Below are 18,271 nucleotides of genomic sequence, written 5' to 3' on the forward strand. Positions count from 1 at the left end.
AGCCGTCGACGACTCCTACTCGAAGGCCCAGGTCCCTTGGACTTTTCTTGTGGGCAATCCACTATAATCCTCAACCGGTGAAAACCCCTCGGTTGAGAGATTCGAATACAAAGGATAGGAAGTGTGACAAACCCACACTTCCTATTTATAAATTAAGTACAAGTAGTAAGAACAATGTTACCAAACACTTTTGTAGATTGTTGATTAACTCCGTGTGTTAGAGTTGTCTTCCAACAGCAAGTGGACGTTGTCATGTCGAAGCTCGGGTTGCCGCAGAAGAAAGACGTTGGTCGAAGATTGTCACATTCATGCACTGACCAAGGCTTTATATAAAGCATTATCTTATTCAGGATTGTAGAAAATTTTATTCCTTAAATAATTATTATAGATAGAAATAATTTTACATTTAATAAAATTTTATATTAGCAAAATAATAATAATGAAATTAATTTTTAGTGTTCACATGCATATACCTAAATAAATCCTATAAAATAGAGTTAGTATAATAATAAAATATATTAAAATACAGAATATTTAAAATTAATTAGATCCTGTCAATTCAGACCAGGATCTAACCAGGACTCAACTTAGATCACCCAAGTGGGTCTAAGTTGGACCGCGCCTAAAGTCCAAAATTGGACTCGTCCTCACTGGTTCGCTCCTCCAGTGACTTACCTCACTTACCTCGTGCAGCTCTACTTGACTTCTTAACCCACCAGGACTTCCTGCCAAGGCTCAACCACCTTGGTCTTTCTGCCAAGTCTCAACCAACTTGGTCTTCGGCCAGTTGTCAGGCTCCGCGGACCCAACTGGACTTCTTGCCAGGGCTCAACCACCCTGGACTTCAGCCTGGTGTCTGGTTCTAAGTCTTTCGACCCTGCATACTTATTAAAGAAGTTAAACCCACAACAAACCTAACTTTAACTTATTTGTCATTCATCAAAATTTGAGTTTGACCGTTAGTGCAAACTGCACCAACAATCTTCCCCTTTTTGATGCAATGACAACTTGGGTTAAAGTTAGAAAAATAACATGTTAAAGAAATAAGTAATAACATAATATGCAAATGACATGCTCTAAAATCAGGGTTATTTTAATTGTTTTAATTTCTAACTCTTAACCTTATAACCCTCCCCCTTTGACATTCATCAAAAAAAAATGAAGAACATGCATTCAAGTAATAGACACTCAAGTAATATGCATTCAAGTGCTTAAAAATAGACTAAGGTCGACTGCTGCTATCTCACATCAGGGGGTGTCTTTAGTTGTTATTGTTAGTGAGAGCCCTAGAGCCAATCATATGATGATTGTTGTATGGACTTATTGTATCATATTTCTATATATTTATAAAAGCATTTCTTTATGGTTATTATACTTACTTGTATTGGTGCCAAATAACTAAGTATAATAGCGTCCTTGAGTAGATGGTTCATATCTATATCAATCGATTAGTTGAATCGATAGTGAGATGATATAGAGAACACTACTCTTAAAGATTCCTAGTCAAGTATTAACATTCAGGGACAATGTTAATGCGATGAGACTAGCATGTAGGTCAACACGATGACTTGATCTCACAAGTCATGGATATGAGATATCAAGTTGACACATGGGTATGCATTGGAGAATGTATACTGAATGACCCGCTATGAGAAAGTATCATGGATCGTTATATGAGTGTCATATACTTTCTCATGTGGCTATTAGTATGACTATTAGTCCTTGGACCTGAAGTCACCATGGTTCCCAACATAAGGAGTTGCATACTTTGGCTTCGTCAAACATCACCCGTAAATGGGTGGACTATAAAGGTGATTACTGGGTATGTAACAAATTATGTGAGGGATGTGAGTGATGTAGATGGGATCTATCCCTCCTATACAACGGGAGTGATATCATAGTTCTTGATAGAGTGAGACCACTAAGTGCATGGCCATGCCCAAATGAGTCAATATGAGATATTGAGCTCATTTGATTAGAGTGAGTCTACTTGGAGTTCAAGACATAGATTGATTAGAGGATGACACGGTCTATGCCTCGGTTTGATCAATCATGATATCAAGGATAGAAGGACATGATCACATATTGTGAGAGTCACAATTAGTAGTCACTATGGTGATGTTGGATCTCAACATTCTTGTAACTTGGGTAACAATGATGTGTTGCTAGATACCGCTCATTGTTTATGTTTCTAAATTGGTTTAGAAGCATTGCCAACGTTACAAGAAGCTATAGGGTCACACACAAAGGGCAATTAGATGGAGATTAGGTTCATTTGATGAACCAAGAGGATTAGATTCATGTGATGAACCAAATTGGATTAAGTATAATCCAAATTAGACTAATTAAGTTGATGTGATCAACCTTGGAAGATAGGAGATCAAGTTTGACTTGATTTGAGAAGGAAAACTTAATGGTCAAGTTTGACTTGACTTTATGCCACGTCATGGTCAAGTTTGACTTGACTTTATGACACCTCATGGTCAAGCTTGACTTGACCAAATGACTTCAAGTTGATGTGACATAAGTGTTGACCAATGATGGTGCTCCACATCATCAATCATGCCACCTCATTGGGGGTTACCAAGAGGTTGTAACTCATGGCATTAAAGGAGGTTGTGTAACCTCCTTGTGCTTTGATGTGGTCGGCCACTTTAGAGGTGGAATGAGAATTCATTTATCATCGAATCCCATTCAAGGCTTCTTCTTCCTCTAGCTCTCTTCTCCCTCTCCCTCTCCTCTCTTGGCCGAGACTCCCCTAGGAGTGCTAGCACACTCTAGAGTCTAGGTCTCCATCCATTTGTCCGTGTGGATACGTGTAGAGGAGTGTACGCTTGACACTCTCGAGATCCAACGTCGAAAGGATGAGTGGGATACGCCAAGGGCACGCCTCAAGGGTAAAAATCTCTTCATGTAGATGTAAGAGTAGTTCTAAATATGTACAAGTAAATTTTTGTTTCTTCGCACGGATCCGTGGCCGGGTTTTCGGGGTTTCCGCAACGCAAAAAGAGGTTTTTGTGGCCCAAAAAACCAAACAGTTATTATTACAGTTGTATTCTATTTTGGACTTGTAGTTGTTGAAGATCGGAGATGGCTAGAGAGGGGGGGTGTGAATAGCCTCCTTTCGAAATTCGATTTTCTCCTACAAAAACGTTAGTGCACAGCGGAATATATCTAACAAAGCAAAGATCAAGGAGACACAAAATATACGAGGTTCGGGGATAACTTGTCCTACTACTCGGCGTGTTCGTAAGGTGGACGATCCCTTGATCTTCGATAGATCGAACCCCGGAAAAATCCGGCTATATGAATCTCCTTCTCGGTGGAGTGACCTCTCCACAACCAATCTCACAAATATATGTATTAAGCACAGAGATTATAGAAGGAAATCAGGATTGAGATTGAGGCAAACAATACAAGCTTACAGCACAGCCTCAAAAGATGGATCACAAGCTCAAGCACGGCTTCCCGAGAGCAAGGCAACTCCTTGCACCACCTCAGGAGAAAGCTTCAAAGGAAGATCGTAAGCAAGCAAGAGAGCTCAACCAGCACAAGCTCACACAGCAATTAGGGTTTTTCCGAGAGCCTCTCTTCTCCTTCCTCTCTTCCTTTTTAACTAACGTCCTCTGAGTCCACTGCACTGATCACCTGATCATTCTCTGGTGCAGCTCAAAGCGCCGTTGCTTTGTCTTTTACTTGAAAACCATGAAAGCCAAAGCTCGACAAATACTGTCAAGATAGAAAGCATTCCCTTGACTCTTCCTATTCTTCATCAAATTCAAATTCATCTGCAAGGATCAGAGACATTAGCACAGCAATATCAGAAAAGAGACAGAAATCAAAGCAGAAACCTGAACACGATCAGAAATACCTTAATCGATCAAACAATCGATTAAACTTCGTAATTCTCTCCTCTGTAAAGCGTGTAATCGATCAACCAGTCGATTACCCAAGATCTTAATCGATCACCTGATCGATTAAGGCATGGTAATCGATCAGGTGATCGATTACCAGACGCTAATTGAGTTCCTCAATAAAGCATGTAATCGATCATCTGATCGATTACAGTTCACCATAATCGATCGCCCAATCGATTATGGTACGTTCTGTGGGTTTTGTGAATTCTCACAGAATGCTCTGTAATCGACCATCGGATCAATTAGCAAATTAACGCTGGTCTCACAGAATGATCTGTAATCGATCACCAGATCGATTAAAGGTTTGTAATCGATCATCGGATCGATTAACCAACTTACCCTTGGTTAATCGATTCACGGATCGATTAAACTAAGCTAGACTTTAAACCTTAAATCAAGAGTTGATCAGGTTAACTTGGGTCTCACCCGAGTCAACCTCGCTGGATCACGTAATCAGAGAACAAGCTCCCAAGCCTCCTCTGATAATGATCTGGTCCGAAGACAGGCTACCATGCCTTCTTCGACCATAGTCCGGTACAAAGAACGAGCTACCGAGCCCTCTCTGACCTAGTCCGAAGAACGAGCTACCGAGCCCTCTCCGACTCCATCCGATCCAGAGAACGAGCTACCGAGCCCTTTCCGACTCAAACCGGTCCAGAGAACGAGCTACCGAGCCCTCTCCGACTCTATCGGGTCCAAAGAACGAGCTACCGAGCCCTCTCTGACCTAATCCAGAGACCGAGCTACCGAGCCCTCTCCGACTCTATCGGGTCCAGAGAACGAGCTACCGAGCCCTCTCTGACCTAATCAGGAGAACGAGCTACCGAGCCCTCCCCGATCTCATTCCGTCATCGATCAATCTGAATATATAATTAAAATGAACTTAAATCGTTGTCAACATCAAAACAACAATCGGGACAAAACTACATCAACAATCTCCCCCTTTTTGTTGTTTGACAACATGATTTAAGTTTAGATCAGAATTCTTCCCTCTTATGTAAGTAAAGAGATCAAGATCCTCCCCCTACACCGTTAATAAGAGTTAACTTGGGAATAAGAGTTAAGTTCATATCTGTAAGGGGATCAAATCCTCCCCCTACATCAAATCACCTCGTTAATTCCTAAACTTAAGGTTAGATCCTCTCCCCCTTTGTCAAACACCGAAAAGGGGATCGGCCAACACGTCTCACTAACTCCCCCTAAATCCACGCGTGTCTCCTTTCGAACGGATCAACATAAAATCAATAGGGAGAAACATGAGAAACAAATATGGCATATGATAAACAATAAGCATGAGATATGACATAAACATAAAGGTAGAGTAGATAAACATGGACATAAGTCAAAATACATGCTGGCAAAGTAGCAAGACAAAATAACACATAAATAACAAGTCTAACACAAACAGTCAAATCACAAATCATAAACCAACATAGAATGACATCTCGCCAGTCTTGGGATCTACCACGACATCCCTAAGAGGCAAATCAGGATCAGCAGTAGCATCAGTAGGAGCTTCATCAGTAGGAGCATCAGCAGGAGGAGCAGCATCAGGAGGGAGCAGCATCTGAAGGCGCACTGGTGGAAGGCTACGGAGGTGGGTGACCGATCATCCATGTCTGCATCATGTCGTACAAGCCGGTCATCTGGCCTCGCATCTCTATGAAGCCAGAGTCCACCCGTGCCTCGAGCGTCGAGAATCCGGTATCCATGCGCACGCCGAACTCAGTGAAACGCGCATCCAGTGACGCCATCTGAGCCTGGTAGTCTGGCTCCGCTACATAATCAGGATCCTCCTCATCATCAGCCGCCTCGGCCCCCTCAGCAGCAGGGTCCTCCTCGATGTCCATCGCAGCAGGCGCAGCAGCTGGAAGTGGTAGAGTACCTGGTGCCCGCCCATCTACCCATCTAACGTCCCCGTATCGTGGAGTAATCTTGGATTTCGAGAAAGCTCGAACTCCAAGTCTATAGTACTTCTTCGACATTTTCTCCACCTTGCCTCTAGTGACATCTATACCCAAGGACCCTAACCATCCAGTAAGAATATTGCCATACGGCATGTGAACTTTCCCATTGACAGATGATGTATGATGGATGATAGAAGCAAAGATGTGAGCAGCAATATCGACATCAAGCCGCTGAAGGAGGGCATAGACCATGAACAGATGTGGAGGCCGAATAACGGCCAAGGCTCGAGTGGTGATGGGCAAAATACAATTGACTACGATCTTAAACAAGATGTAGTCAACTGCAGACATACGAAGAGCCCGAAAGGCGGTAATACCGCCATCCGGTCCATCCGGACGGGGACGGTGGAGAAGACGCTGATGCATCAGATCAACAGTGATCTGATCAAATGGTGGAGGAAGGATCTCGGGTAAGGTCGGAAAACAAACAAAGTCGGACTGGGCAGGTCGACAACCGAGATACTCAGCTAGGATCTGACAGGTAAAGTCGATATTAGTCTTGGCAACCCTAGTCCTATAGTGTACACCATCAGTAGTATGAAGGTTGTTATAGAATTCAGCAAGACGATCAACATTGATCGTCCGCTCACAATATACAACAAAAGATAACTGATAGTGTTCTATAAGTTGATAAATCGAAAGACAATGATCATGGATAAATTGTTGATCCACCGATCGTGGAGGGATCAACTGAAAGGTAGATTTAGCAAAATGATCTTGAAGGGCAGCGTTAGGAAATCGGGAGTCAGTTGGAGGTTGTGGTCTAGGTGATGGTCAGACGGAGGGTGGTGGTGACTGTGAGGGACCCTCACCCGAGGGATTGCCTTTGGTTTTCTTCCTACGGTTACACAACACACAACGTAACCCAACCCAACCAAAGATCAACATAACATATGGATAGGATACAAGAATCAACATACGGATAGGATAAAGATTAAGGTCACAAACCCAAACAACACAATCAACAATCACCAACCGATCATAATCAGAACCATGATTAGCAAAAACAACGGTAATGAGAACAAAAGTAAGATACAAGAGAGGAGATTTGAGGCTTACTTTGGTGACATATCGACGGCGCGTAGAGGAACGGTAAAGAAGAAACGACCACGATCAGCACCGAGAGGAGAGAAGGGAGAAGGAAAGTTTGAGGGAGGAGTTTAGGGCTGAGGAGTCGGCGAGGGTTTTGGAAAGGTTTAGGTTTTAAAACAGGGTGGGTGAATCGATCACCTACCCCATTTAAGGCATCTTAATCGATCAACCGATCGATTAAGGCAGCATTAATCGATTGCCGAATCGATTACTAGTCATTCTGAGAAAAGAGGGATCGACCGGTAATGAGAGGTTTAGGGGAGACAATAGGATTATTCTTTTCTCCTCCAAAACTTAGGGCCGGCGGAAAAGCATTAGAGGCGTGCATACAATCTAGTTTTAATCACGCCACCACCATGTTCTAATGGCCACCGCCACCTTCCGTTGCCACCGTGATCTAGCCAAGATGATCGGTGGAGGCATGTGGCCAAGATCTGATTGGTGGTTGCATGCGAACAACTTCTAGCATGGCCAAGCACTTCATGCTTGGTTTCGTTGCTTGCATGGTGGACAATGCATGGTTCTGTTGCAAGTTCTAATTGTAATTAAATTGCATGCACCGGATTGGAAGAATTAAATTGCATGGCTTTGGTTTATCCCTTGTTGCATGCAACGGATTGGGTTTCTTCCTTGGTGCATGCAACGGATTGGAAGAAAGCAATTGCATGGTTTTGGTTTCTTCCTTATTGCATGCAACGGATTGGAAGGAAGCAATTAATTACATGGTTTTGGTTTCTTCCTTGTTGCATGCAACGGATTGGAAGAAAGCAATTGCATGACAAATTAATTGGAGGCTTCTTGAAGAGAAAGAAAGGAGGGTTTTTTTTTTACTCCTTGCTCGCTTGCCATCGGATAGAAGAATTTTGGTGGAATCATCTTGAAGGATCGTTGCCCACACAACGTTCGAGAAGAGGTGAGGTTATACAGTTGAAGATCAAGGGGTCATCCACTCCTTCAAAGACAATCCCACAAGAAAGGTCGCACAGAGAAGGCGCTAGAGCACTTCGGAGAAGTTCTTCGATTTCATTAATCCTAGCGTCGAAAACCTAGTGAGTAGAGAAGATAAAGTAAGTACATCTCTCACCTGCAGTATGAGTAGTTCCGTTGTTTTCTGTATTTTTCCATAAACATGATTTTGTTAAAGCATATGCATGATTTTGTTAAAACATACGTAAATAGTAGAATTGCATGATATAAGGAGTATAAGAAAGATATTTTACTTTTAAGAGGCGGGTATCGGGCACAAGGTTCGCCCATAAGAAATGCAAGGCATAAGGATTCCGGGCACAAGGTTCGCCCACAAGGAAGGAATCCAGGGCACAAGGTTCGCCCATAATGAATTCAGGGCACAAGGTTCGCCCAATAAGAAAGGAATTCAAGGCACAAGGTTTGCCTATATAAGAGATGTCTGCATTGATACCTCGCTGGGCCCAAAGAAGGATGTTTATCTATTTTCACTTATATATAGTATAAGTTTCCCCATATCATTTACCAGCATTTTCTTTCATATAGCATATGTTATTACGAAGTTTTCTATGGTTTTTGTGAGTTAGATGATGTACTTACTAAGCGTTGCTTATAGTTGGCATTTCCTCATACTGCAGATAAATAAAAGGAAAAGTTTTAGGAAAGAGGAGGCAGCTGGAAAAGTGTTTGATGTGTGGTGTCGGCGGAACCGCGGAATAAGATCAAGAATTATATAAATGTTTATTTTTATTTATTTCTTTGCTTCTGCTTATTAAACAGAAAAGAATATTTTAATTGAGTTATGTTATTTAATAAGTAAAGGTTAAGGAAAATTTCAAGTACGTAACGTCTCCCTATTAGTATATGAAAGAAGGGGGGATGTTACAGTGCTGACTCGTGACCTGCATATAAATAGGTCCTCTTAGTGACCTAAGAAAGGGGGGAGACCTTGGAGAGCCACCGGAGCTGTTCTAGAGCCACCGACGCCTGTTTCAGAGCGAGATTCGACGATCCATCCACCGATCCGACTGCTCCAGTCCATCCTCATCCCATCTACGCAGAGTTTACAGTCCGAGGAAGAAGATAAGTCTTATTCCCTGCATTTTCTTGTTGTATCTTTGGATTGAGATGTATTCTTTCCTTCCTATGGCTTGTAAACTCCACGCCATGGAGTAGATTCCCTAGATTCTAGGATGTAGGATGAATCAGATATACTGGATGATTGTATTTGGATTTGATTAATCTACCATTTTCTATGATATAACTGTCTATTGCTTTGTGGATTTATGCTTGTGATGAATGATAAATTGTGTGTATGAATCTATGAGGGTAGGAATTGATTATGAATTGAGGAATCATTAGGCCGTACACCGGGGCGCTTCGTGACAGGGAGAATGCCTTGAACCGGGCGAGTTTCCGAGGGGTTTCTTGATGCATAGTTAATTCTTATGAGGGATAGTTAGCGGTCATTCGTTGTTAGAGAGAGGTCCGTAAAAAGATATCCTGTGACAGGGGATAGGGTTCTTTTAGTACTCCTGGGCGCCTGAGTGACACGGGAATGCCTTGAACCGGGCTTCTAGAACCATCTCAAACCAACAACGAGTGACGTAAGAACACCAATGCTTTATTCCGAGGATACCTGACGAGGTCGAATTGGATAAATTGGTTAACATCCCTACAATTGAACAATTATTGAGGAAAGGTAGAGGATCCAAGTCAATCAATCCATACTCTGAGGAGTCCGAAGTTCTAGGATCGTTTCACAACCAAGTGTCACAGTCGATTCCTTTCTTCGAATTCTAGGATAAAGTACTTTAGAACACTCTCATCTCCCCCACACAACTCATGCTCAATATTCTCTCCACCTTTTTGTGCTAGATCTAGTAAGTAATTCCACGGTCCCTGTGGATTCGATCTTTTTATTACTTGACGACATTCCGTATACTTGCGGAACGCTATCATGTTAAACCCTAATTATGCTCTAATTTGTAAATACCTAACCCTAATTCTAACCCTTACTTCCTAACTGATCTCTAATGTTAACTGATTCTTTGCTAATGGTATTAGAACTGTGGGTTAACTTTTCCATGTAGAATGTAAACTTTAAATTCAAATTTTGTGTTGTGCTATCACGTGAAGAAGATGTTTGACAATCTTGAATTTTTGTTGTTGATATGTGATTCATTTGCATGTTTGGTTGTTGTTGATGAAATTTGGTTTTGAGGAATGGGATGTTAATTGTTTAAGGTTCTGTTAGCAAGATGGTTGGAGGTTGAACACTGTTGAATTTGTGGTGAGGATTGGAATTCATGTTGATTATCGAACTCATGCTATCACTAATTAAATGGGTTGTTGTAGTGCACATTTGTGAACTTCTTCAAGATGAGTGGGATTGTAACTAGTTACAAAAATGTTGTATACTTGATTTTTGAGATGAATTGTTGAACATGTATGTTGTTAGAATTCGATTTGTTTTGTTATTATGTGTGATATGATGTTGAGTTGTGTGGTTAGATGGTTAACATGGCTAATGTGGGTAATTGAATTGTGATCATTTGGAATTTTGCTAATGCTCTAGCTATTAGAACTGGTTCTATGATTATTTAGATGGATTCATGTGCACATGTGTTAGTTTGTTGTTTGAGTAGTGTAAATATGTTTCGTATGTATTATAATGTATGATGTGAATTTAGCGTAGGTTGTATGTTGTTGTAAGTTGAATAAATGAATTTCATATTGTATAGTGAATTTATGTTAATAAATGGAATTCATATACAATAAGTTGTTCTTATGTGATGTTGTACTTTTAATTGTAAATGATGTATACTTAGTATTCTTCTATTGATTGCAGGATTTAATTATCAATAAATGGAATTTGTAGATAGGAATGAATAAAACATAATAAGTAGGATCCCGGACCAAATGTTGTCTAAAATAATTTTCGATCATTGAGTCAAAGAGAGATGACCCGGACCTCTCTATACTGCTTTAGCGATAAATAGGGGTTTGAAAATAAATAATTAATTAATTTTGATGGGTGTGAGTGACACAATAAATAAGGAAAATGTATATAAATAAATCCTATACAAACACACGACATCATGGGGCGACTGACAACAGTGCTTCTCCAGCTATGGACCTTGATTAGGTGTTTGTTTTTCACTCCATGATGTCTGTATCCATATATGCACATTTGCACTCTGTATTTTAACTTAGCACCTTCTGAGTGCTCCTAGAGTGTATGGCAACTTTTGCAATGCATGTGATATTTCAAATTTATGATCCGTCTCTTACCTTTGTATTTTTCTCTGATGTGTGTTTGTGTTGGCTTTGCGTTTATGTATCGTATATATGCTTACATAGTTTGTGGATAAGTGTCCATCTGATGTGTGTGCTATGTGGGCATTTCGTCATCGTGTTCCTTACGTGTGCTTTCTGTTAGGGGAAGGTGACCCTTAATGTGTTTATCTTCTCATGAATATACTATCCAAATGTTTTGATACTTGTCAAAGGGGGAGATAAATGTGCTCTAAACTTTAGTGTTATTAAACATCAAAAAGGGGCCGGGAATATTATTAATGCAATCATGTTCATGCATTATAGTTTTGATGGTTGATATCAGTAAAGCTTAGAGCAAAGTATAAGAAATCTCACTTGTGCATCAAGTGTGCAAGAAAGTCCTTATAGGTAAGAAGATTGGATGTGATGCAAAAGTAAATCCAAGAAAGTCGAGAAGCGAACTCTTGGCAAGAGAAAGTCCTTACAGGTCAGAAGGCTAGATGTGAGGCAAATGAAGTCCAAGAATGTTGATAACTAGATTCTTGGCAAGAGAAGAAAGATCGAGCGCATCACGGATTAGATGCATGAAAGGTAATTTAGACGAATTCAGTAAAAAAACTTTCATCAGTCGATTGGTAATGATATCCAGTCGACTGATGTTGGTATCAGTTGATTGGAAGGTAATAATCAATCTACTGATAATAAGTTTTAGTCTGATTCTAAATGTCAGTCGACTGATATTCATGTCAATCGAATTGATTTGAGGATCGATTTGACTGAAAATTAACTTCAATCGATTGATTCTATTTTGGAAGTAAACAGAATAGAATCGATTCAACTAATTCTTCACATCAATCGATTTAGTCTGTTTCAGAAGCAAATAAAATAGAATCAATTCAACTGATTCTTCACCTTAGTTGACTAATTAAGTCTGTTTTGAAAGCAAATAGAATAGAATTGATTCAACTGATTCAACATGTTAGTCGACTGATTCTGTTTCAAAAGCAAACAGAAGAGAATGGATTCGACTGGTGACTAGATTAATCCATAACAATCGACTGATCAGTAAATCAGTCGTCTGACATTTGAATTCGAAAAAATCAGACAACATTTCAGAAGGTTTAGAAGTCGTTATTGGTCGCTGACCAAATCAGTCGACTGGTATGAGAAATCAGTCGACTGATCTCAAGAGAAGTTGAACATATTTAAATGGTGAGAGTTAGGCGTTGATGGGTATTATTCATGCCATCTTGCTCCAAGTTTTCTTGCTAAAGTGTTGAAAAATCCATCTAGTGTTCAACTACATAACTTAGAGCAATCCCTTGAAGAAGAAGAACAAAATCCATCAAGATCATTATAAAAATTCTTTTCTTCTTCTTTGTATTTTTTATTGTTCTTGCAAAATATTGTAATCCTTCTGTAAGAGAGTTTCTCTGCAAAGAAAAGATTTAGTGGAAGTAATGAGCTGAGAGTGAATCCTTGGATTAGTCGCCTCAAGGAGATAGATGTCAAGTAAAATCATTTGAGATAGCGTTGTATTTGTAGTGTAGCTGATTCACAAGAAGTTTCCACTGTCATAGATCAAGTTTAAGTGAGTTGAGTTATTCAACCCCCTCTAGCTCACAAGATCCTAACAATTTTATATTAAACAAACATAAATGAATTTTATCAAATAGAACATTAAATTTATTTACAAATATTTGATTCACTTAACCCCTAATTTTTGTCATCAAACTGTCTTGTCTAAAATAATTTTATGACCTTTCAAGAAGTAAATAAAAAAGGAAGAACATGAATACACTCGTAGCATTATGTGAATCATAAGTGTCCCCCCCCTCTTTCTATATACTAATAGGGAGACGTTACGTACTTTAACTTTCCTTAAATTTTACTCATTAAATAAAATAACTCAAATAAACTTTTCTTTTTCTGTTTAGCATGCGGAAGCAAAAGAAATAAATATAAATTCTTGGACATAAAATAAACATTTATATAATCTTGATCTTATTCCGCGGTTCCGCCGACACCACACATCAAACACTTCTCCTGCTGCCTCCTCTTTCCTAAAACTTTTCCTTTTATTTATCTGCAATATGAGGAATGCAAACTATAAGCAACGCTTAGTAAGTACATACCTAATCTCACAAAACAACGAAAACTTCATTTCATGCATTCTTTCGTAATCTAAACATGGAAATAATTCAAAACATACTTAACATATAACTTAAACATACTTAAACATACTTATGGGCCCTGGCGGAGTATCAATGCGCGCATCCCTGATTGAACTCGGGGTAGCTAGCCACCGAATGCTACTAGAGGACTTATCTTATCAGGCGACCTTTGGCCTGGAATTCCTTTCCTTATGGGCGAACCTTTGGCCCGGAATTCACGGTGGGCGAACCTTTGGCCCGATATCCGCCTCTTAAAAGTAAAATACATTTCTTATACTTCTTATATCATGCAATTTGGAAAGAACAATTCACACATGCTTTAATATAACATGATGTCATGGAAATAATACTTTATGCATGCTCTATAAAATTATGCTGGGGACAGAATAAAGAAACCAACGGAGCAACTCATACTGCAGGTGAGAGATGTACTTACAATATCTTACTTCTTATACCATGCAATTCTACCATATGCTTTAACAAAATCATGCATATGCTTTAACAAAATCATGTTTATGGAAAAAATACAGAAAACAACAGAACTACTCATACTGCAGGTGAGAGATACACTTACCTTATCTTCTCTACTCACTAGGTTTTCGACGCTAGGGTTAATGGAATCGAAGGTCTTCTCCGAAGTGCTATAGCGCCTTCTCTGTGCGACCTAGCAGAAATCATAACTATGACTTAATCGTAATTATTAAGTTAACCTGCCTTAACCGGCTTAATAGTTAACCTAACCCTAATTAACTCATCCTTTGTAAATCTAACAACTAATCAAATTAGCCTATGTAATTAATCCTTCTTTAATTACATCTTAGTAAATCAAATTAACTAATAATCAAATCTGTAATACCTTAATTACATTAATTAAATTAACAATTACTAAATTTATACTTAATTAACCACTTCTACTTGATAACCATTAATCACCTCTAATCATTAATTTAAGAGATTAATTACTAATTATTAGCTAATTATTAAACTGATGAATCCTCCCTATTAACTTAATTAACCTTAATTAACTAATTACTAATCCATTATCTAACTTAACCAATTAATAAACCTTAAATTAATTAGCTAATCAACTAATCATCTAATAATCTTAATTAATTAACTTACCCTAATTAACTTAATTAATCATCTTACTTAATCAGATTATTTACCACACATCATTTAACCACCCTAAACTAACCTTAATTAGCTAATTATCTTACTTAATTAACCTAATTAAACCCTTTAATTAACTTACCTTGTTTAAGCACCACTGTTGAGCGTCTTCTTCAGAGCGTGAACAAGGCAGAGGTAAAGGTGGCGTCGGCTGCTTGGCGGGAGGAGGCTGAGGCGAGCAGGGAAGACCGGCAGCGTCTGCGCAGAGGAAAGCGGCGGCTTCGTCTTCTCCACGCGAACAGGGCAGGCGCGGCGTGGAACAGGGGTGGCGACGCGTCGCGGCGGACGCGAGCAGAGGGAAAGGAGGAGGCGGGCTGGTGGCTAGGGTTTGGGATCTCAACCTCCTCTTATAGCTCTCCCCGTTCCGAGTTTTTCCGCCGGCGGAATCGGGCGGCGGCGGCGGGCTGGGCGCGGTTGCGCGGACGGGGTCTCGCGGCGCAGGAGGGAACGAGCGGCGGGCGGTGTTTTAATAGGGAATGCACAGTAATTAACCCGATTAAATCTAAACCACCACCGTTAACTAAGATTTTTACCGGCTAAATCCAATTAAAACCTAACCCATTACTATAGCGAACCGGGTCAAATTTTGGTTTGCTTGGTTCGCTAACCAAACGACTTCTGATTTGACCCAAACTAATTTTGTTGGATTCATCTTTGCAAGACGAATCTTTTCACCTATTTTATCCTATCAAAACCTGTTCCAGTACGAACCAAATCAAGTTAGTTCAATTTGATCCAATCTTGGTTCACTTGGTTCGATAATCAAACGACCTCCATTCTGGTTCAAATAAATTTTGTTCGATTCGTCTTCGAAAGACGAATCTTCTCGCCACATATATATATAACATAATTACTAAATGAAATTCCTCCTATTCTAAATCCAATTGAAGTCTAAAAATTGGGAAAAATAATACGGGTGTTACAAGTCATCCTTGGATGTGACTTATCAAAAATGATCTTCTCAAAGCCATGCCCTGTCATATCAAGGTCTTCTCAAGACCATGTCTTGTCATATCAAGACCTTTCAAAGCCATGCCTTGTCATATCGAGAGGATAAGCAGCCTCATTAAAGCATTAGTGAGAGGAATTGTCAAGCATTAATTGAAAATGAGACATGACAGAATAATCTTTCCCATGTCATATCTTATCATACTTTCAAAGGAACAACTAGCATTAGTTGAGGTGGTCTTCTCGAGGCATCTTAAAAAATCCTTCAACAGGAAGAACTCTTCGATCATGATAGAGAGGAGCTCCTGAGGTATAAAAAGGGAGGAAGGAGGAAAACTCCAGGGGGGAGGTTCCGGGCTCTCTCTCTCTTCGCTCTCTCACTCTTATTATCTTTTTTGGGCTGAGCATTTCATTACAGTATTTTTCATTATTGTACTTCTTCTTCCTCCTGACTGGGCTGACTTGAGCGTCGGAGTGGCCGTCCGGGAACTCCCTGGCGCCAGGATGACCTTTGTTCTCTGGTGGTGTTGCAGGGCCTTCCGGTGGCTGATCTTCTCTCCTTCCTCGGTGTAGAGGCCCTCTCCGACGGTTGCACCCCCCTCTCTTCCCCTGCATGCTAACTGGTCCGGCGGCGCGTCCGGAAGCCGATCTCAACAGGAACATATTCGATTAAAATTGAATCGAATTGAACTGAATTAATCAAAATTGAATCGAACTGAATTTTTTTAAACTAACCAAACCGATCAAATTTTCAAATAAAAATCGAATAAAATGAACCGATAAAATATCAATTTTTGATCGAATTAACTGAAATAATAAAAAATTTTAAATATTATAAAAAATTTATCAATTAATTAAGATTTATAAGTTCAATTACTTAAGAATTTATAAATTATTTTAATCTTTGAACTAACAAATTAGCTTTTCATAATTTTGTTTCATAATTTAAATTTTATTTTCTAAAATTAAGCTTTGAGTTATTTAAATACAACTGAAATTATAAGAATGTTTGATATTTTATTCTGAAAATTATTCTAGACTTCTTGATTCGCCCATAGGGTTTTATCTTTTCTCTTATTTTAGCTGAGAACTGCAATTGTAATAAGAGTCGATGGAAGATTGGCTCTTGGAAGACTAGGGGCTCTTTATGAGCAGGTACGAAGGCTATGAACCAAATTCTATTATTTACCTGTTCTTAATTATGTTTTCTTACTAAAGAAATTCTGAATACATAGCCTGCATAAGATAACAATTAGTTATCCACAGGTTAAAAAACTCAATTTACTTGGATTTAAAGTAATCCTTCTCACATCAGGTGTAGTTGGTGTTGGTCGTCAGTGGCTTAGATTCAAGAAGCTAGTCAATAGCAGATGTTGAGTATTTAATTAAAATCGAATCAAACCAAACTGAATTAATCAAAATGGAATCGAACTGAATTTTTGTAAACTAACCAAACCCATCAAATTTTAAATAAAAACTGAATAAATCGAACCAATAAAATATTGATTAATTTGATTTTCAACTAAATTAACTGAAATAATTAATTTTTTAAAATAATATAAAAAATTTATCAATTAATTAAGAATAAGTTTACTTACTTAAAATTTTATAAATTACTTCAATCTTTAACTAACAAATTAGCATTTTGCAATTTTATTTCATAATTTGAATTTTATTTTCTAAAATTAAGATTTGAGTTATTTAAATACAACTGAAATTATAAGAATATTTGATATTTTATTCTAGAAACTGTTCTAGGCTTCTTGATTCGCCGATAGTGTTTTATCTTTTCTCTTATTTTAGGTGGGAATTGCAGTTGTAACAAGAGTCGATGGAAGATGGGCTCTTGGAAGACTAGGGGCTCTTTGTGAGTAGGTACGAAGGCCATGAACCAATTTTCTATTATTTACCTATGTTCTTAATGATGTTTCTTACTAAAGAAATTCTAAATCCATAGCTTGTTTATGATAACAATTAGTTATCCATAGGTTAAAGAACTCAATTTATTTGGATTTGAAGTAATCCTCGTCACATCGGGTGTATTGGTATTGGTCGTTAGTGGCTTAGATATAGGAAGCTAGTCAATAGCAGGTGCTGAGTATTCGATTAAAATTGAATCGAACCGAACTGAATTAATCAAAATCGAATTGAACTGAATTTTTTTAAACCTAATCGAACCGATCAAATTTTTAAATAAAAATGTACAAACCGAACCGATAAAATATGATTAATTTGATTTTTGACCGAATTAATTGAAATAATTAATATTTTTTAAATATTATAAAAAATTTATCAATTAATTAAGAATTTATAAATTTACTTACTTAAAAATTTATAAATTACTTCAATCTTTGAACTAACAAATTAGCTTTTGGCAATTTTGTTTCATAATTTAAATTTTATTTTCTAAAATTAAGATTTGAGTTATTTAAATACAACTGAAATTATAAGAATGTTTGATATTTTATTCTGGAAACTGTTCTAGGCTTCTTGATTCGCCCATAGTGTTTTATCTTTTCTCTTATTTTAGCTGGGAACTACAGTTGTAATAAGAGCCAATGGAAGATTGACTCTTGGAAGACTAGGGGCTCTTTGTGAGCAGGTACGAAGGCCACGAACCAATTTTCTATTATTTACCTGTGTTCCTAATGATGTTTCTTACTAAAGAAATTCTGAATCCATAGGTTAACAATTAGATCCACTCAATTTACTTGGATTTGAATAATCCTTGTCACATCGGGTGCAGTTGGTGTTGGTC

The 18,271-nt window shown here is 38.6% G+C and overlaps 1 protein-coding gene across 1 annotated transcript in view; it reads left to right on the top strand.

The window, feature by feature from the left end:
- The first annotated feature begins 18,089 nt into the window (after nucleotides 1-18,089).
- LOC141838764 (delta-1-pyrroline-5-carboxylate synthase-like) overlaps nucleotides 18,090-18,271 on the top strand; it is a 51,241-nt gene continuing 51,059 nt past the window's right edge. The window contains exon 1 of the mRNA XM_074726333.1: nucleotides 18,090-18,115. The gene's annotated coding sequence lies outside the window, so the exon portion shown is untranslated. The remainder of the gene's footprint in view (nucleotides 18,116-18,271) is intronic.

This window comes from Curcuma longa, chromosome 11, assembly GCF_044706935.1.
Source record: "Curcuma longa cultivar G26 ecotype Majalengka, Jawa Barat chromosome 11, ITB_CL_G26_1.1, whole genome shotgun sequence".
Classification (NCBI taxonomy): Eukaryota; Viridiplantae; Streptophyta; class Magnoliopsida; order Zingiberales; family Zingiberaceae; genus Curcuma; species Curcuma longa.